This window comes from Acanthaster planci, linkage group LG02 (assembly GCF_054643075.1).
Source record: "Acanthaster planci isolate LZ-2023a linkage group LG02, COTS_SCS, whole genome shotgun sequence".
Taxonomy (NCBI): domain Eukaryota; kingdom Metazoa; phylum Echinodermata; class Asteroidea; order Valvatida; family Acanthasteridae; genus Acanthaster; species Acanthaster planci.
Genome location: NC_141778.1, coordinates 22,933,456 through 22,954,866, shown reverse-complemented (window position 1 = coordinate 22,954,866; position 21,411 = coordinate 22,933,456). Strand labels below are relative to the sequence as shown.

At 39.9% G+C, this 21,411-nt stretch overlaps 1 long non-coding RNA gene across 1 annotated transcript; it reads left to right on the top strand.

Moving 5' to 3' along the window:
* The first annotated feature begins 6,139 nt into the window (after positions 1–6,139).
* LOC147800030 (uncharacterized) lies at positions 6,140–18,533 on the top strand. Its single transcript, XR_015424589.1, has 3 exons — positions 6,140–7,312; positions 7,903–7,997; positions 15,563–18,533. It is a non-coding gene; the product is annotated as an uncharacterized LOC147800030 (long non-coding RNA).
* The last annotated feature ends 2,878 nt before the right edge of the window (positions 18,534–21,411 follow it).

The following is a 21,411-nucleotide window of genomic DNA, read 5'->3' as shown; positions in this document are numbered from 1 at the left end:
CCTGGTCCCATTATAGTCCACCCAAGGGGAGTCTTAATTCCATATGAATCTTTGGGCTCACCCTTCCTTTCATCTTGGATCCAAAATGCATGGGGCACATCCACAGCAATAAGTAAATCAACCCTCTCATGTTGATTGTTTTCCCATGGGATGGACCTCAAGTGGTTCCACTTCGCCAGTTCCTCCACCGTGGGACAACTATCTGCAGGGGCTGGAATGTCCTTTACAGTTAGAAAGTCAATGTCTACATTCTCACACTCATACTTGCCTTTGACGGAGAGTCGGAAAGTCCAACCCTCGTCCTCTCTGCTACCATTTATCGTTGAAGGTGTAAACTTTAATCGTTCTCCGCTTACACCCAATTGCCTCATCAAGTTCTCAGAACATAAGCTTGTATCAGATCCATCATCCAAAAGTGCAAGGGTACTCACCTGATGGCCATTGGTTGAAGTTGCAACCACTGGCAGAATCCGCATAAACACCTTGTTTCCACTGGAGATTGGTGTTGACTTTAACCTCTTCGGGTGGGTGAAGCAGATTATGATGCTTGTGGGATCCACACCTGCAGGTCCAATTTCTGCGACACTTGGAAACAACATGGCCAGTTACAAGACACCTGAAAGATAGCCTCTTGGACATAGCAAGCTCAGTTCTCTTCTCATGGCTCATCTCTAGGAATTCTTTGCAAACATAAACCTGATGCTCACCGCCACAAACGTAGCACTTCAGTGGTTTGCGTACCTTCGTGTTGATGTTATTCGAGTTCACGTGCGCTGGTTTGGGGCCCCTTTGATCTACCATGTTCTTTGACTTGGTCATATTCATGCCAAACAAGGTTGAAGACACTTCAGCATTCTTGACAAGGAAGTCAAGAAGGTCTTTGAACTGTGGCTCCTTCTTTGAATCGGTCAGGATGTCATGTGCCTTTTTCACCCATGCAATCTGTAGTCTATTGGGCAACAAATCCTGTACCTTTAACAAATTACGTGTACTGTTAAGATCATTTGTATACCCAAGTTTGGTTAAAGTCACAAGGCATTTCTTCATGGAAGCAATCAAGTCCCATAAGGCATCAGTGTCATTTGGTCTTATTGGCCGTCTGTTTGTGAGCTCACGCATGAGGGCGTTCAAAATCATGTAAGGTTGACCAAACTGTGTGCGCAATATCTGCTTAGCTTCATCGTAGCCAGCATCGCCAAGCAAGTCGCAACACTCTATATAGCTGCGCGCCTTTCCTTGACACATCGTTTTCAGGTGTTGCAAACGAGTGAGGTTGCATTTCACCTTACGTTCTATGTTTGTTTCAAAGTTTGTCATGAAGGAGAAAAACTCAATAGGGTTTCCACTGAACTTTGCATATTCTGTTTTGGGTAGCTCTATGGCTAATTTGATCTCATTGAACTCGTTTAACCTGCCACTTGCATCACAACCGCCACTTGACTTGCTATTACTGATTGTACAGGTACCACTACTGCCACTAGATTCATTGTTACCGGCAGTGCCACTACTGGTACTAGGTTCCCCATTACTGGTCTCCTACCACTACTGCCACTAGATTCATTGTTACCGGCAGTGCCACTACTGGTACTAGGTTCCCATTACTGGTCCTACCACTACTGCCACTAGATTCATTGTTACCGGCAGTGCCACTACTGGTACTAGGTTCCCATTACTGGTCCTACCACTACTGCCACTAGATTCATTGTTACCGGCAGTGCCACTACTGGCCGTACTGCCTTTTCCACTACTTGTGGCTGTGCTACTATCAGCTGAGGTCTCGCCACTTGAGGCATCTACATTGCTGCTAGTAATTTTCTCAGAGCATGACTCTGTGCTGTTGCCAGAGACTGCATTCTCTTCACCTTTACCCTTAACCTCACCTTCACCTGAGGCCATGACCCCATCTAAGACATCTTCATTGTCTTTATTCGTTGATGTGACCTTGACAGAACTAGCTTTCCTTTCTCTTAGGAAAGTCTCACTTTGAAGCCTGACCCCGAGGAATGAAGCCTGGACCCCCTCCATCCACTGTTCCTCCTTCTCATACTCATCGTCGTCCTCTATTCCGTCAGTGTAGTCATGGTGGGCTTTCTCCACTGCATCAAACGCTGTGCTCACCTTCAGGAAGAGCTCCTGCACGGTGTCAGGACTTGTGTCGGACTTCTCCAGGGCCAGCCTCCAAAGGTTGATTGCCTGCGTCATCGAGCCCTTGCAGTTCCTCCTGTGTCGGGACAGGTCCTTCTGGGAAGTCATTGCTGCTTCTGCGTCTGTGTGAAGTGGCTTAAAGCGCCCCCTATAACTGGCCTTAGGAGCAGTTAACAGTGAGTGATCTGCACCAGAAGATAAACAGGTAGTCACCCAGACAAGATTGGGACAAATAAACGTTGATAGTCCAATTGATGGTCACGTGTTGCCTGTTTCTGTGTCTGTGTGAAGTGTCTTAAAGCGCCCCCTATAACTGGCCTTAGGAGCAGTTAACAAAAGTTCTGGGAGAATTATATCTCGTGCCCTATCACAGTCTTTCCAAAAAGTATCGTTGCTCTCACCGTCACCTTCTGGTTAGGATAGTTCCCTCCCCAAAAATTAATGACCAGGATCTAGTACTAATACCGGTAACTATTCATTTAAACTTATTGAGGTTACTCTACCCAAAGAGGAATTATCTTAGTAAGAGACTACATTGTGTTTACGTGAATGTTCCCAACTGCAATGAGACCAGTTGAATGTCTAATGTATGTTCTAGTAACTCAGTTTGTTTCGGGGTATGTGAAGCACATTCCTTAGTTGAAAAAAGTACATTAAGAAATTTATTACCGACATTGCCTTCAGTGAATTTGTGAGTTGACAAAGTGTGTACTTGTAGATAAACATGGTCGCTATGCATCTAAATCCGGGTATCTAAAGCCTTGGTAGTTTCCATCAGGATCAGGGTATGTTGACCGGGTTTCGTGCATCATACATGATGGCAAAGGAGTACGATTATGCCGACCGAGGTAGCCCCAGCACCATCTGACAATTTGTCAGTATGGCACATGTTGATACTACCTGTTGTGACAAATATACACACATGTATGAGTGTTCAACTCACATTCCAGCTGATTGGTGGAATTAAACTCACCTTGTTACTAATGATTCTCTTGTCTAACGTTAGGCCCTGGCCTACCCTGTATTATCAGGCCTCTTCTTTGACCGTAATGACAAGCAGCACCAAACATTTTTGGACAATCACAATTCCAAACTAGGCTATTGCTGTGCACAAAGACTGCACATGTTCCAGACTTGACGATAAGGCCTAGTATCTATAGGCCTAGGCCTATACGCTAAATTACTGGATGATCGATACTTAGTTTAAGGACCCTGTCGAACATACACTAACTTACAAATTATTCAAGACTCACCAAAACAAATGACTAATAAATACCCAGCGGACCACAATTACACCGTACCTACAAGTGGTGTTACTTGTATGTATGTTCTTGAAGTTATCGTTAAAACCACTGCCACACACTGGTAGGACCCCCTTTTTTGAATCAGCACTCCCACTCCCAGCATGTTGAAAACCCTTGGTTTTGTCACAATTTAACCTAGCACTACTACAGTTACTGAAAAGATCATACACCCTTTCAATAGTTTCAAAGCCTGCGTCGGAGGTGATAAAAACAGTGATGTCATCCGCGTAGGCCGAGACAGATAATAGTCTTTAGAATTGGGGAGCAGGAAACTCTGTCCGGGAAGGTTTTTACGGAGAGCGTGAAGAAAAGGTTCGATAGCCAGGGTATACAGCAGCCCCGAGAGCGGGCAGCCCTGACGAATCCCTTTCTGAAAAGGAAAGGGGGCAGTCAGGGACCCGCAGACTTTGATTGTGACTCTCGGCACTGCTGTACAAAAGGCGAAGATAACGAGAAAAACTTTTCCCGAATCCCATGGCACTCAAGACATTAAATAGATAGGCGTGATCCACATTGTCAAAGGCTTTGCGTTGATCAAGATTGACCACGCCCAAAGGAAGATTGTTAGAATTGCAATGATTAATAACATCGCAAATTAGATTTAAGTTATCGTAAATCGAACGACCGGGAACACAATAGGACTGATCCAAATGAATCACATTGCCAATATATAGTTTCAATCTGTTGGCAAGCAGCTTAGTAAAAATTTTATAATCAGTGTTCAGTAGCAAAACCGGCCTCCAGTTCGAAATCTCAGTGAGGTCACCCTTTTTGGGGATGAGGGTGATCACTGCTTTGAGAAACGAACGGGGGAGGGAACCAGAGGAGATGGCAAAATTTAAGACGTCGAGATAATCATTTGAAGAGCGGCCAGAAGGAGGGAAAAAACTCCGAAGTGAGGCCGTCAAAACTGGGCGGTTTATTTTTACTCAGCTGTTTGACGGCACAATCCAATTCTTCAATGCACAGGGGCGCATCTAAATCTTCGGCATCCAGAGTGTCAAGCCGAGGCAGATCAGACAAGAGAACATCGAGGGCACCTTCGTCCGTAGAAACACGTCTGTAAAGGTCAGCGTAAAAGGAACGGCAGTGAGACTTTATTTTGTCGGGTTCGTCAGTGATACTGCCATCTTCAAGACGAACGCTGCAGAGAGTTTTAGACAGGGAATGAGATTTTTCAAGGTTGAAAAAATAAGCAGAACTGGAATCAGTCTCATTAAAGTGTTGAAAACGAGAACGGACGAGGGCGCCCTGTGCTTGATTTTTGAGGAAAACGTTTAATTCATTACGCTGGTCCTTAAGGACGTTCTGAATTTCCGGCGTGAGTTCTGGCGCAGATTGAAGTTTTTCGATGATAGAATTCAAGTGTGAAAAGGTTGCGCGCTTTTCAGCGGCGAGTCTACCGCTGTATTTTTGCGTTAGAGTTTTGATTTGAGCCTTGCCGAGATCCCACCACTTACAGAAGTCACTCATTTGTTCCTTTTCCAACTGCCAGTTGCTCCGGAAAAGACTCAATATCTCACGGTAATTTGGATCCTCAATAAGAGAATTGTTGAAATGCCAATAAGCACTGCCCCTGTGATGAGGCGATGGAAGTTTAATGTGTGAGTGGCAGAGTGATCGGACAAGGAGCAAGGAACAATGCGACACGACGGAGTGGCCGCAATTAAATTATTTGGAACATAAAAGCGGTCAAGCCTGACTTGGGATACTCTATCTGGATCAAAAGGGTTTTTACACATCCAGGTGTACTGTTTAGTGGTGGGATTTAGTCTACGCCAGACATCACAGAGATTACAATGAATAAGTACATTTTTGAGAGCCATGGAGACACGGGGACAGTGCTTTGTCGGCCTGTTAGCATGATCCATGAGCAAGTGCAATTAAAATCACCTCGGACGATATTTATAATGTCATCACTAGAAAAACTATCCAAATGAGTACAAAATTTTTCGAACTCGTCAATGGCCATGTTGTCAGTTTGAGGAACAACAAAATTATATATATTATACACTGTGTTTTGATATTTAATCTGAGTGAAAAGAAGGTTACCTGTCACAACAACACTGGAAGCTACAACATCAACACTGCTACGAATTAAAACGGTGACCCCAGAGCCAGGTGCAGCTCTGGGTGCACAAACAGGAGTGTAATTTGACCAATTTTTCCAACACAAACATTATTCATTGAGGGCATAAGTTTCCTGTAAAAGGATAACATCAAATTTCTGGGGCAGATTTGAGAAGTATTGGTGGGAAGCCATATTTCGGGTAGTTTGATGGCAGCCTGCAGTATTGAGGGTAATTATTGATAGTGCCATCAAAAAGACAAAAAGAGTATGCGTTGTGAACATATTTATCTAAAGAGGATTAAGATTCCAATTTTTTGATTAGTTTGCGAATTCTATGTTGGAGATTATTCTGTATGATGGGGTTATTTACTAGTGGTCTCAGTTGACGAATCAGTCCTGAAGTGTCTTTGGTGAACTTACGGAAATTGCTTTGGGGTTTCTTTGTGATTTGCCTGCGGAGAGCAACTGATGAGTTGTGAGCTGTTGAGGGGACCAGAATGAGTAGGAAGAGTGGCAGGCATATGTCCTCCGTCAGACAAGGTCTGAGAGTCATCCGTAACGGGAGAGTCAGTATCGGTCACTTCAACTAAGGAGACGGGGGTTACAGGGATGGGGCTGGGGGAGAAGGGTGCCGGAGTGGAGGGGGGTGAGAGGATGCTTCCTGGGTATTAATTAATAATACCCAGTAAGCTTTGATTTCTGTAAAACTTAAAGCATTCAGAAATGTAAAATCCCCTTTTGTTTTTCCTTCTTTTACATAAGCAATTCCATCCCCTTTTTAAGCCTCTGTTCTTTCTTTTCCTTTCTTCTCTTTTCAACCATTCTCCAATGTTTGGGTCAAGCAACTTGACACTGTCAACTAAAGCTAAGACACACTAGCCGTCTCATGACTGAATAAATGCAAATCGGCATACTAACTTCTCCAAGATTTGGGAGGGTTGGGGTGTTTTTTTATGGTTTTAGGTTTATGTTGGCGATAGAAATCAATTTTGCTAAGTTTGAAGTCTTTTAATAGTATGTTTCTATGGCCAGTACATGTACACGTACCTCACCAATATGTCTCCTGGTGGCCTTCATGCTTAAATACCTTCAAACATATCTGACCTCATAAGTATGTTCAATTAGGTGAAGATTATCCTTAGAAATTGCACATAATACATTTCCTGTCCATGCCAAATCTACATGTAAGCAGTTCTGCGTGATTTGTTGAAAGAAATTTATTATTTAGAAAAAAATAATAAATCAAGCTTTGCTTGTTCTTAGAACAGTCTTTAGCTTTTTTAACACGGGGAAAGTTATTATTCATGCCATGGGTATTAAATTTATTGAAATTCTTATCGTAAATTCAGGGTAGTAGAAAAAACCTGATTGGTGCATGAAAGACTCCTGCATTCTGATTGGTCTTGCCTCTCAAGCAGAGGGCCATTTCTTTTGTTAAGGCATTCAATGTGTGGCAATCTTGCATACATGAGACCAGAACAATAGGCCAGAATGTGGAGTCAGTGGCACAGTGCAGTGCAGTGCAATGCATGTAGTACACTGGCCATGTACATGTACAGTGTGCACTATATCCATATGTGTACAGTAATGCTAAAAAGGAAGCCATGTTTTTGCAGTGCATTTTATGAGTGAAGCTCTTCTTCAGTCTCCCTTGATCAAGATGTCTTTCCAGTGAGATGTTATTGTCACTTTCTTCAACCAGTATCTTCCCATGCAGATTTTGACAATCTGGCTGACAGACAGGGGATTTTGTGAAGGTTGACAGAGAGCTTCAATCAAGGTCCCCCATCAGGTAAGCGTTCATCCTTCAATTTCTTTGCTTGAATCTACATAATGAGTATAGATATCCTCAGATTTTATGAAACTTGTCAATGTGGCTGCACACTTCCGTTAATGCTTTAGCACAATCTCGGAGGCTGGAAATAGTGCTGTACCCGCACACACACATCACTTGACACCCTGTGCACAAATTCTATGAGACTAGCCTGAAAAATTCCAAGTGTGTTTTCTGAGTAAATGCTCTAATATTTTCACTGCTAAATTTGACTACTGCAAGGGAAAGTAAATGATTACCATAGACCATATGTGAAACTCTTATTTTGAGGCCTTTCTGATTTACCAGTATGGTGCTTGAACACCTCTTTGGAAGTAATTTCAGCATATTGTGCCTGTCAGTCATTACAAATGCATAGTTTGCAAAGAGTGAAAATGCAGCCCTTTAAATGTTTCAAATTTTGTCACAAAATACTTGTAAAAAATCTTACATGTGGCTTCCCACAGATTTTGTAAGGAACCAACAAAAAGGTAACAGAGAATAGAAAAATACATTTCCAAAGGTTTGTTTATGATTAAAATTATCTCTGATTGGAATTCTCTTCACAGGTGGTGAGACATGCTTGAACACTGCCATTTGGAGCAACACCAGACAACCTGACACCTGCTGCATTCCCATGTAGTCTGGATAGGGGCATCATTGGGTGAGTTCCTTCCAATCAGTGTAACCCACTCCATCCAAACTGAACAGAGCATGCTGAAATCTATGAACATTTCGTCCAAAAATTACATGTGTTTCATGTCAGGTAGAAAAATAAGTATCAACAAGTGGATAACTCAATTTCAGACGAATATAGCATGGAAATCAAACCTGACATCTCATCAATTCAAAGAACCTGAACTACATGTATAGCAGATACTTCAATATTCACATTTTGACAGAAATTGTCAAAAGATTGTTCTTAACAATAAGAAGAGTTTTGATTGGATCAAGGCATCAAAACATTGGGCTCCCTGACCTCTGCAACATTTATACAATGTTTGTAACATTTAGTTGGGGGTCTACTTTACTGTGAAACATAATGAATAGTGCAGTCCTTCACAGTCATCAGTAAGGCATGCTTAGTTTGGATGGAGCTGGGTATGCTCATCTTTGAAGATTTCAAATGATTTGGAACTTGGGGGCTTCATCCGGGGGAGCCTGGGTAAGAGCAGTAAACAGGATACCAGGGATCATGAATAAGGAATGGAAAAAATAGAACAAGTTTTTCATTCCTTTGGTTCAAGAAAAGTATCTTGATTTGGAACTTGCAAATACTTCAAGGAAGGAATTTGGGGGTCAGGCCCATGGATTTCTTCTGGGTTGAACAAGACTCTGAAATCGTATGAAATTCTCATTTTCAGCTATCACGTCAATCGTTTGAAAAAGTTGGGAAACTGATAAAACCATTGATTGGCACATACATGTAGAACCATTGTCTTTTGAAGACTGAAGAATCACTAGAAATTTGCCGCATGTAAAATCTGACTATTCTTAGTGTGAATTCAAAAACTTGTCCAATGAGTTTCCCTTCAACACTTTGAGGTAAAAAGTGTGCACAATATGTACATGTACCACCGGTAATGAGATCCAGTCGGGGCTGTCACAAATCTTTTAGTAAGTCTGGCTCTAGAAGCCTGCATATTTTTTCTAAATATTGAGCACCGTGCTTCATTCTTCTGGTAAGATTGAATCGCCCAAACAGCCAAAAGTGCCTGTGTTTGTTGAAGGCGTAATACATCTCTCAATGGCTATAATTGAGACAGTGTAAAATAATATTGGAAATCCTTGTAGCATTGAGAAAATTGCAGTGCTTTCATGGTGTTTGGCAGCTAGGGACAGTCACTCATTTCACCGTCTAAACTACGTGGATCAAACCTTTCAATTATGCTTTTCTCTCGCAATTCCTTTCCTTTGAAGATTTCATTTTTCCCTTCTTTGTATTTCACGGCTCTGTTAAAAAAAAAAGAGAACAGTGAGAAAATGTGCACAATGGAATTGGTCATTTGTAAGAAATGTTTGGAAAGTTTGATAAATTGATGTGCTCACATCAGCGCATCAGGGTTGTAGCGCAATTGTCAATTAATATAAACACAAAATAGTGGTGATATAGAATACAAACTTAGTTCGATAAATTTAATTTATTCGCCCTGCAGAATACTGATCTTGCTGAATTATTCTGCTGAATTTTCCACTGGAAACACAATCATTGCGATCGTTGGATATTGTGAAATTCTTGCACTGACTGAAACAACTGCTCAAGAAATCAAAACTTGTTTCTCTGTTATGTTCTGTAAAAATGAAGTACATAAACTGCAGAAGAAACTTGCATCTTCAAATGTAACTTATTTTTTCAAGCACTGGTTTGTTGTGTTTACTTGCTATACTCATGTTCCCATTTAACAAAGCATGAACAGTTGGGTTAATCTGTAGATTTCTGTTACTGCCATGTGTCCTCTGTAGATTACTTTTTGTATCACCTTAACAAAGGAAAATGTTTCTTCAAAAAGCCAAAACTTTCCCCTATTCCAATGACCTCCTTCCATTTGGAGGGGTTGTTTTCTTATGTGCTTTGCATAAAGTTGATGTTACTTTGTTCAGTCTTTATGGTCACAAGTATGTGACATGTTCAAATGAAATTTGGACTGATTAGACTGTTTAGGTCACAGACACCGTGTTAAAGAATGAATGAGATTCATGTTTGTTCATTCTTGTTTTTTTTTTTCTTTGCTTAAATATTTTTGTGCCACTTAAAAGCCAACCAACTTTTAAATTTGAAAGCACTGTTTTGTGTTCAACAGTAACTTGTCCTGGTTTCATTGGAAAATGTCACATGTGTAATGTATCGCATTTAAATAAATATATCACATGGATGTTTCAGGTTAAATAGCTGGAGACTGCCGAGATTTTTACAAAATTCTGGACACGAAATACTGATTTGGAAAAGTTCATGGTCATATTTGGGGGGAGGGGGAGAAGGGAGGCAGTATTGCAAAATCTGATTCCTGCGACTTAACTTAAAAGTGAATTCTTCAAGGCAATGAGATGGATGGCAAGACACCATACATGCTGTGTTATGGAACTTGAGTTTACTGGTGCACTTCTAGGTGTGCCAGATTTTGGTACATTTTGAAATGAGTGTCCAATTAAAAGTGATACATGTAGTTCAAATGAAAATACAGTGGAACGCCGCTATACCGAACACCGCTATACCGAGTATTCGGCTGTACCAAACATCGTCCTTGACTCCCAATAATTTGTGCACAGAACCTGCCAAACACTATCCAGTTGCCGTTTGTAATTCTCGAACGTTAACACGATAAAACAGTCGGTATTTTTATGTTGGAAAGTGACAAGTGGCCATTATTTCCCTAAGGATTAAAAGGGAAAGCCACAAGTTGCCAACGGTATTGAATGGACACTGGTTTTGCGACTCCGCATGATCGGGTGCGGAAGAAAACGGCACGCGCACTGTGGCATTGCACTAACAATAGTCTAAAGACGGTGCCATTGATACACAAATCAATCGACTTTTAGGATAAACTTGATATCAATTTTTTGACTCAAGTTTACATAAAAACAAAAATAGTTAACAGATACATTTCTAGAAACCTTAAACTTGAATGCAACGACAAAACATCACGAAAACAGCGAACCAAGGTATCACAAGAGGGTGCATTTCGGTTAGACAAGAGAGGGCAGTATTCAACATGGCAACAAAACGTTTGGCAGTTAAATTCGCGATACGGAACGACCGCTGCACCGAACATTTAGCCTGGAACCCCGTCTTGTTCGTTATAGTGGCGTTCCACTGTTTGTGTATATTCCTGTTGTACATGTGTAGACTTGGTGTCCTTTTGGTTTTGAATCCTTTGTACAAAAACAAACTTAACCCTAACCCCCCAAGGGTTGCTGGCCCTAACCTTCCCATTCACACAAAGTTAAACACCCGTATGGGACTTTGTGCACAGAGGCTGTTGGACTTTGTTTTTGTGAGGTATGCCAAACCCAATGCAAAAGCCAGCTGTTTTGGGCCTACCAGACCTATCCCCACCTAATTAAACACTTTACTACTGTTTAATTCTGTGTGGTTGGGGAAGGTTAGGGTTAAGACACAAAAGTATTTCAACAAATTGCACATTGCCAACAATCTCTTCCTTATTTTTCTTAATGCCAATTTATGTTTTTTATTTTTAACCCCAACGGTCTTTAATCTTTCAATAATTGGAGGTTTCAGGACGGTTATCGTTAATGTTTCCAGCATGATACTGTACATGTAATATTTCCTGTCCTATTTTGAATGAGTAAAATAACCTAATCTTGTTTATATATCTTTTTCAACGTTTTACTCTGCCTGAAAAATAGAAGTTAATCAGAGTTGTCTTTTTATATTGCTGGAAAAGTACTGTACCTGCAGTAAAGGATCCATGCAATTAATTTTTATCGAGACTTACTTTTTGTGCTTGTTCGTACTCGTTCTCAGCTTATAAAAACTTTTCATATCCTTTGGTGCATTTCAGTAAACAAAAGAAATTGTCCAAGCTTTTCCAGACAAGCGATTGCTCTGTTACTGTGATGTAAATCAAGTAAGACACTGTTTAGTTTTACATGCCTTCGTGTTCAAATTTGGAACCCAAAATCTTCTCTTTTAAAGCCATTTCAAAGAAACAGAAATGTACGAGAGTGAAATTACAACAGTTTTGTGCGCACGCAAATCAATGTTACCTTGAGGTTCAGTGCCCGAGATGATATCACAGTTTTGGTCATCAATGAAGAAATTTGCATTAGCGTAAAAACCAAAAAGAGCCAAAATACAGATTAAAAATAGCAAAGCACAAATTCAAAATGAGGTAATTCAAATTCAAAGGTGAAATTTCAAGGGGTTTAGACAAATGATTTTATCGCTTGGTAACTTTTCAATTTCATTTATACTTATTATGTTAGATCCTCCATAAGTAATAATTACTGACAATTCTTCCAGTACTTTCATAAGAATTTAATAACAAAGAGTTATGATCGAAGTTGATTGTAGTTTTCTACTTGGATCTGTTTTTACAATATTTCCTACTGTAGTTGGAAGAGAAGCCAAGATGCTTATACCTTCCTCTACAGGAAATTGGTTATGCTCCCTCATAGTCATGACATTTTATTATTTTTTCTCTACATGTAAAACCTGTAAGCCTAGAAAAGGAAACCATATTTGTGGAAGTCTGATTCTGTCAGGCAGTGTGATCTTGGCAAGTGGTGATGGCCCACTACTGTGATGCTGAGGGCACTTTCCACACAGACATCAGTGTTGGAGAGAGCAGCTTCCTTACAAGATGTGGACTGTCCACAAAAGTTCAAAAATATTGAAGCAAGATTGGACATGATGGGTGGAGAATAGTTTTACGCCTTACATGGATCATTTCCTCTGCTCCAAATGGGTGACATGAGGGGACAATTGCTTGGAGGGCCATTGCAGTCGTCCTTTATAAGCCCAAGTCTTCATAGAATCACGAGGAAAAACTCGGCACAGATGCGTGCACCTAAGCCTATTCCAGCACTGGGATGTTTGAGTACATCAGTAATGAAGAGTTGGTATAGAGGACTTATCTTCCTGTGGCGATGGCCATAGAATGTAGGCTGAATGCTGACTCTCACATCTGCCATCTTCAGTGCTACTTCTTGCATATTGGGCAATTTGGGCATCTGTGTCTCTATCCGTTAAAAACAACATGGAAATTTCACACTTCACGTCTCTCCACCCAGTAGCAAAGTCTTGTCACACCCTCATCGTGTCATCTCTTGGTAGCAAATAGAGATATTTGACAGTTCATCACCATGATGTCTCTGCACTAGCAGATGGAGACCAAGGACAATTCCTCAATGTCACTCCACCAAGTAGCAGATGGAGACTTGTGACAGTTGATCACAGTGATGTCTCTCCATTCAGCAGCAAACAGCAACTGTGACAGGTGTAACCAAAGTTTGCCTTCTCATAGTGGAGCAGTTCATCGCAATGTCCTCTCAGCCAGTAGCAGGGAAATGTGATTATGACATCCCTCCATCGAGTGGCAAGTGGAAACTTGCAACAGTTCAACAGTTGCTGGTGGGAAATGGACAATTTGTGCAGAGCCTGGTCACAGAGGAGACTGCAGTGGTGACTGACAAGAAGATATGGTTTCATTTTCAAAGGCTTACAGGAAAATGTTGTTCATCCAAAAGAAACCGAGCTGAGCAGTAAATGACAAATACTGAAAGCTCCACACACTTACACAGAATGCACTGGATCTCTGGAATGGCCTCACATCAGGGTGTCAGTTGGGAACCAGACCTGACTGGCAGATACAGTGTACCTGTATGTGTATCTCGCTACAGTCAGTGTATTTAGCGGCTGCATTTCATTCATTTTTTTTCTTTAATATATGGTATGAATTAGGTGCTTTAATTTCATGCAAAGACCTCAGAGAGAGTTATGTTCTCAAAAATCTTTATGAAATTGAAGGGGACTGAAAGCTTCCGTAGATGTTGCACAGTTGTTTCCTTGTGACTTGAAATTTGTGGTATGTTCTTGCAATATTTGATGGAACTGGAAATTTATCAAAAAGGGGTAATTTCTTAATGTTTGTGACATGTAATTGATATTAGGTTTGACTGAACAAAGTAACATGGTATGGAAAGGTTTTTTGGTTTAACGTTCACACACAGTGTTCACATGGCAGTAGAAAGAAGTTGTCGATGTTCATTTGCTTTCTTGATGCAAATGTTCTTGAATTGTTCTTGCCAGCTTTGATTTAAATGCGTAGCAGAGAAACAAGTAATGTATGGCAACTACTGCAACTCATGTCCAGAAATCAGTGCTTCAAAGTTGAGTTACTCATGCTCATTGCTCTCCTACATTACTTTGAAAAGAATCTTAGGATTAAAAAAAAATGCAAATAATAAGCCTTGCAACTGTTTCTCCTTTCAATGTCACATTTATACTGCAGGTTAGAATTCGCTGACAGTGAACCAACCCGTTGTGAGCACATTAACCTCGTGTACATATCTCCTGCTCATTGAATATGATTACTTCCTCATTGGCTGGGAAGGGAGAGGCTTGTTGGATACTATTTCTTTCTGGCATCTGATGCCTACAGATCATACATTTCACTGCAAACCTGTCGTGTGTACTTCACGCCATGGGTCGTTTCTCTAGGCCCTCGGTGATTAGCTGGACTCCCATCAGCAAAAACTGTTATCATCAAAGTCATAAGTTCTTAACCCTCCTATGCAATGACACAGTTGTCCTATCAGTCAAAACCAGTTAAATTTCTCATGTGTCTGTGTATTTCAAATCAAGCGGAAGGAATTTTTGACTGTTTTGATGGTTACAGCAAGAGGGGTTAATGATGTCCCCCCCAGCCAGTACTTGAGCCCCCCTTGATGCCCAAAGCTGGTGGTGGGGCTGCATTTGTGTTTTGTATTCACAGAGCTCATACTGCAATCTTCACTTTTCTCATTTGTGGATCTATCCACATGCAGTATATCTGCCTCAGGCATACAGCGTATCCTCATATCTGCTCATTTCCTAATCTTTACTCTGTCAAACACTGCAGAACATTTTCTTCAACTTCCCACTGGTAAATATTGCACTGCTGTAGAAGTTTGAGTGGAAATCCATTGCCCCAACTGGATCGAAATTATCCTGTGTTAACTGCAAAATGCTCATAGTTAAAGTTTCCTTTTATCGCCATCATTCGGAAGGATATCGTTGCAATAGGTACAGTTTTTAAATGGAGAAGTGATAAATCGTGAAGGCAGGGTACAGGATATAACTGGTTCATAGTTACAAAACACTTGGAAGCCTTTGTATTAAATAATGCACAAAACTTTGTATGACAGCGTAATGTAAAAAAAAGCAGTGAGAAAAATCTGTATCCAGTGTTGATGAATTTGACTATGGTGCAGAAATGGCCAACCTTTCAAGGATGCACATATCCGTAATGGATGCTCAGAGATAACCGCCATACACTGCTCAAACAGTTTTTCCCTCTTCATTGCCCACTCAGTCAAAGGGTACTGTCTGTCCGATATCAGGAGGGAGGTTACATCCATATTGGGCTCCTCCCCATACCAGAATGCTAAATCTGCCTGGCCAATCAAGTCATTCCTTAGCTCAACTCTCCTGAAAAAATCCTGTACCCTGCCAAGAAGCAAATGTAATGTACTCTTCCTGATATGTTTCCGTTCTTTTTCCCCCTCAAGCTAACTTGTCACAATGACAACTGACAGCACCTCGGCAATCTTCTGACAGTGTGGGCTTCTGATGACAAACCCATCACTGATGTCTCAAGTTGATGTCAACCCTTTGGATCTCTCATCGTCAAGACTGGCTGCACACATCTAAGAAAACTGCAAATCCATGGCATTGAAATGGCACTGCATTCATCACAGATAGATTAATGTTTGACAACTGCATCTCTAGAGAACACCTCATAATAAAAATTTTGTCAGCCAGTAGAAAGTCTCCAATTATCACTTGTCACCAGTCAACAGGTTCGACTGTTTTGGGCTACGTCGAGAATTGAAATGACCAAATGTTGATTAAACTAAAATGTCGATACTATTAGTACATTACATATCAGTTCTGAGAAAAGTAAATGTTAATGCCATGGATTTGCCATACTTTTTCATGCAAAAAATTTGAAACCAGGCACATGTTACTTCGTGATTGAAACAAAGTAAAAATGATCAAAAAGTTGAGTTGCAGAGTACACGCCTAAAGTAGGAGCATTCACTCTTTGGTGATTTTACCTGGTCTCTTTTACCTTTTGGACTCTACAAAAAATTTGAATCAAGTTTAGAAAAGACAGAATGAAAGAAAGGACATGTGCCTGGTTCATGTTAGTTTTTAAGTGACTTTAACATCATACATTTACTTTGTATAAAAAAGTATTCCGAGTTTGATCAACACTAGCACATCACACAAACAGTTGATCTAGAGCGTGGTGTTGACAATTTGTGTTGAAATGTAATTTGTTTTTTATTAATTTTGTTCTACAACTGAGCTTTATCGTATTTGCTACAAGTGCTTTCTTGTGAAGTAAAGAGAGGCATTAATACACTACGTTCTCTTTAGGCAAGACACCTATCTAAGAATGAGTTAGTGAGTTAGAAGTTAAACGTTAAAAGCCTACATGTACCTCTGTCTAAAAGACTGTATTACCAGCCATCTGAAATCAGCCCCAAAAGGTATTTTCTGCCAGTTGAAGTACTTTGTAAGTTATTTAATGAAACAGCAATATGAAGTTTAATAGATGATCAGTTGAGCAAAGTTTTGTGACAGTTGTGTGATGTGCTAGTGTTAGATCTGTATTGAGTGTGACTGAATAAAAAAGACGTTTGTTGTTTGGTGTTGTGTGTGGATTATATGCCTGCTGTCCATTTCATATTTGCTGCAAAAAGAGTTATTTTTGAAAGTGAAACATTTCTTTTCTCAGCATATGAACAATGTTCCTTGATGGTATTTTAAAAGTTTAATGCCTTTTTAAAACCATCTCAAACATTGCTTGAAGAATGTTTCCTTTTTAAACAAAAAAAACCTGTGTGCAGCATTTTTTGTTGGAATGGGCAGCAGGCCTGTGTTAGGTTTAAGATAGTTTAGACCCACCAACTCTAAGAAAGCAAGCTTATGGTAAAGTTGGGAAAGCTTGGAGAGTTTTAAGGAAAAAAAAAAGCCTCAAAAAATTGTACTTGAGAAAATCTCTTCTGTAGCGCCCTCGTAAGGTAGTCTGATAACAGGTCTTGAGTCTAAGAGGTTGTTTAAATAACAAGTTGTGAATAAAAAAAGAAACAAATGATAGGAATTTTTCCTTTTTTTTATTGAACTTGACCTTGACTTTGAACTTGAACTTAAACTTGGCAATGAACTTGAACTTGAGTGACCAAAAAAAAAAAAGCACCCTAGCGCATACAAGTCCCCCCTGGTGTGGGCCACGTGTTCCCCGCCCACAGACACCAACAGGTCCAGTGAGTTGCCCACTGCATTAACTCGCAATCAGTTGTTCTTGATGTACACAAACTCTCCTGATCTTAAATGCCTAAGTTGACTGCAACGTAAGTAAGAATCCTATCAACTCCAACAATCAGTTGACTTTTCCACGCAGCAGATGGTAATGTATTTCCACAACTCCAACGATAGCAAATAAAGCAACGTTCTCACAACCTAACTCGTAATTGTTTCCATTTGATATTTCAGTTGTTCATAGCCGAATCATGGTCTTGATCATTTGTTCCAAAAACAGTTCCGTTTAGTTTCCTTTTCTGAAACAACTTACACGTCTTCTGATTTAAAGCCTGTTCACTTAATCCCTCAGAGTGTGTGACTTTCACTTGTTAACTCTAAAATCTGCCAGTTGTCGAAGTTACCACAGTCAGTTTTTTTTTCCCGCTGCACTTTGTCACCCTTTGAAGCCAAATTACCCCTGCAAATTAGTGCAATGTTAGTGCAATTTGCGTTGGGAAATCAGGTGTAGTTCACTGTTGAGTTTGATTTTACGATTTGGTTTTTATTAAGAAAAAAGGAATAAACTGCACCTTCTGATTTATTTTGGTTTTGAAGGACCAAATTTATCCTAACTTAAGCTACAAAAAACACTGCATCTATTTGTTGTTGCATTTGGCACAGTACACTGAAAAAAAAGGCAAAAAGCACTTTTTAAGTTCCATCGTATTTAAATTTAAAAAGTTCTTAATTTCTTTTTTGGGAGTATGTTTTTGAAGCAACTTCCAAGAACGATTTGGAAAAGAACTTCATTAACTTAGCTTGCTGTTTCAAAGATGTCACATTTTGAAGCAACTTATCAGAAACGTTTTGATAGTGGATTTATGATGTCACCCTTGATCTCATCCGTGGTCAATCTATGATCGTGACGGAACATCACTTTCATTACACTTCTCAGCAAAGGAGTCTACGAATTATTTCGTGCATTCAAAGTGGGGGGGCTTTTAAAATGCACTGTAACTTAAAACCCAAATGCATATTTCCAAACAAACATGAAAAAAATGCATGTTTTAGTTTAGAAAAAAGGCAGTCATCATGACCTTATTTCGCTTGTTGAGTGCTAGTTCGACAACATTTGACAAGCTTTTCCCATGGATTTACTTTTCAACTGACAAGTCTCTAACTTGCATTAAATGTCTGGAAATTGTTTTTCATCTTTTCAATAACTGGCCAAACTCTTGTGTACTGCTTGCTTTTCTTAAGGACTCAAAAGTGTTGTTTTTGATTTTTCAAACATCTACATTAACGACAGTAATTAAACCACAGACATCGTAATTTTGTCTTCAAACAGTTCAAGCAGTACATTCTGTCTGTTATGCCTTGGTGTGCTGTACCTTCTGAGAAGCCATACTGCTCAGTAACTTCGTGGACGATGTGGTAGCAATCTGCCTGTCGGTATCTGTAGAAACTATGGCATCCAATGACACGGGGTTAGCCTGTCCCGTACTCCATGCTAAATTTAATTGAAGTTTTCATTAATTCATGCACTTTACAATTACATCCTCATGTGTTGCTCTCATAAACCCTTACAATCTCATGGCAGTTTGGTGTACACTGGTCTACATAATCACAGCTATTGCACATGCTCACATGCTAACCTAAACAGGGCCCAGGAAAATCCACTTTAAATATCGCATAATAACTTAAATATAAATAACTTACTGGCTTCATGCCTGAACTAAATTGGCTTTCCAAAATGGCCCATGATTTCACCAAGAGTACAATACACTCTCTATTAGTTTGCCATTTAAATGCAATGTTGATTTCATGTTTTGGCGACCTTGCTAACTGAAGATGTCAACCTTTCGTTGTGTCAAGAATGATTCAGACTACTGGATACCTCCAACGGGTTACGGTACTGAAGAAAAAAAATGCAGCACAATACAGTCAAACCTCACTAATACGAGCACTGTTAACGCAAGATACTGCTTATAACGAGGAAATTTGTTCATCCCAATCCTTTGTTTTCAATTGTTTTTTATTCCTGATAAAACGAGGTTTGGGAAATGTTTGATGTGTTTTCATGCGCAAAGCTGAGAGTTACATGTAGCATGTGTGACACCAGTAAACAGTAATGAACAACGTAACTGTGGAATATCGCGTGAAATTTAGGAATGGATTCTTCCTCAGATATGGACTTGGTGGTGCACTGTGTTGTACATAGCTCCTAGCCATTACCAAAGACCAAAGGACTCTGGACGGCTACGTTCATGGAATTTCAAATTGTGAAGTAATGATAGCGGACTTCTACTGTCAGTGGTCTTTGTGCTGAGGCACAACTCTCTCACTGTAGCATGATGCATTTGTACATATTCCGAGGGAAAAACTCCCCATCATAAGTCATACGCAAGAAAGTATTAGTGTACTATATAGCAATGTTTCCCTCAATGGCTGCCATCATCACTGCCTTGCAGACATACTGACTGCTGCATTAACTTTGCTGAATGTTAAGATCATTTTTATATCTATAGCTCCTCAAAATAAGATCAGTCTTTTGTCACCTCAAAATGTGCGGTAAAGTGGTTGGAAAACTGTAAGCCAAACTGTTTACAGCGTCTTTTGAATAGACCATATTCACGGGAACCCATTTTAAGTCAGTATTCCTGAATGTATTGTTTACATTTGAAACCTTTAAACAGATGCTGGCAGGTGATTTTGAGGGTCGGAATAAAATCGTAGAATAGATTCTGGTTCTTGGAATTTAAAAAAACCAAATGACTACGCTACGTTGGGGAATCTGACTGAAATTGGGTCCCCGCCAATACGGCCTATTGCAAAATCTGCTTACACATCTCTGCTTTTGGGCAAATGCTTTAGTCATACAAAAAACATCATTTCTGAGACCATCCTGGCACTTGAGTCAGTGTGGCACATGCATTAAATTTCACGTTCCATGTGACGTGTGGGGGAAGGGTTGAGGAAAAGACTTTCATTAGCAAGTTCACCAAAATAGTTTGGCCATACACTAAGAAAACAAAGAGACTGAACTTTTGGCCGAGTATTAAATGGATTTTCCTGGGCCCTGGTCCAAGTTCACAAAATAACACTATTAATCAGTGCTTTTGACTTTATTTCTACTTACTTAATCTATGTATTGTATATAGACCAAAAGCCATAGATTCAGACAGATCAGACCACCATTGTAGCCTGCGCTACGTTTGTTCTTTCTTGGAAATGATGACCAAAACTGAACTCACAGAGAAATGAAGCTACTCAAGTAGTTCCTCAAGACTACGAATTGCTTACCAGCATCGATGACAATTCCTATTTCAGTACTCACTCTAACTAGCCAGTTAATCTACTTCAACCAGTCTAATCTGATGAAGCTACTCAAGTAGTTCCTCAAGACTATAAATTGCTTACCAGTATTGATGACAATTCCTATTTCAGTACTCACTCTAACTAGCCAGTTCATCTACTTCAACTAGTCTAATCTGATGAAGCTACTCAAGTAGTTCCTCAAGACTACGAATTGCTTACCAGCATTGATGACAATTCCTATTTCAGTACTCACTCTAACTAGCCAGTTCTACTGCTTCAACCAGTCTAATCTGTTGCCATTCTAATTCCTTACAGTGTGCATTTATCACTTCAATTGGAAATTTTCCTGCCTCATATATGTACATGTAAACGGGTATTAAAAAGAAATGCATTGTGCACACAGGAAGCAAGATGCATTTTGCTTTTCACTTAACTTGCAATGTTGGATTTCATTTCTAGTGCCGGTGTTGTGTAAAGAAAAAAATGCATTTTTTGTTGTATGACACGCTGCAATTTTACTTAAACATTGCTTTATATTCAGTCACAATATCATTTGCAGAAAAAACCAATCCAACAAAAGTAATGCTAATTTTTACCTTTGTCTTGTATCATGTTTCTTTGCAAACAAAATATGCTATTTCTCAAAGAAGAAAAAAGACCTCAACAAGATCCAGTATCTCCTAAGTTAGATCTACTGAGACAAACTTTGAGCTGACCGTATTATAAACTGACAACCTTAAATTACTGGCTTACAGTACGGTTACAGACCACTGACCATGAACACCTGAAG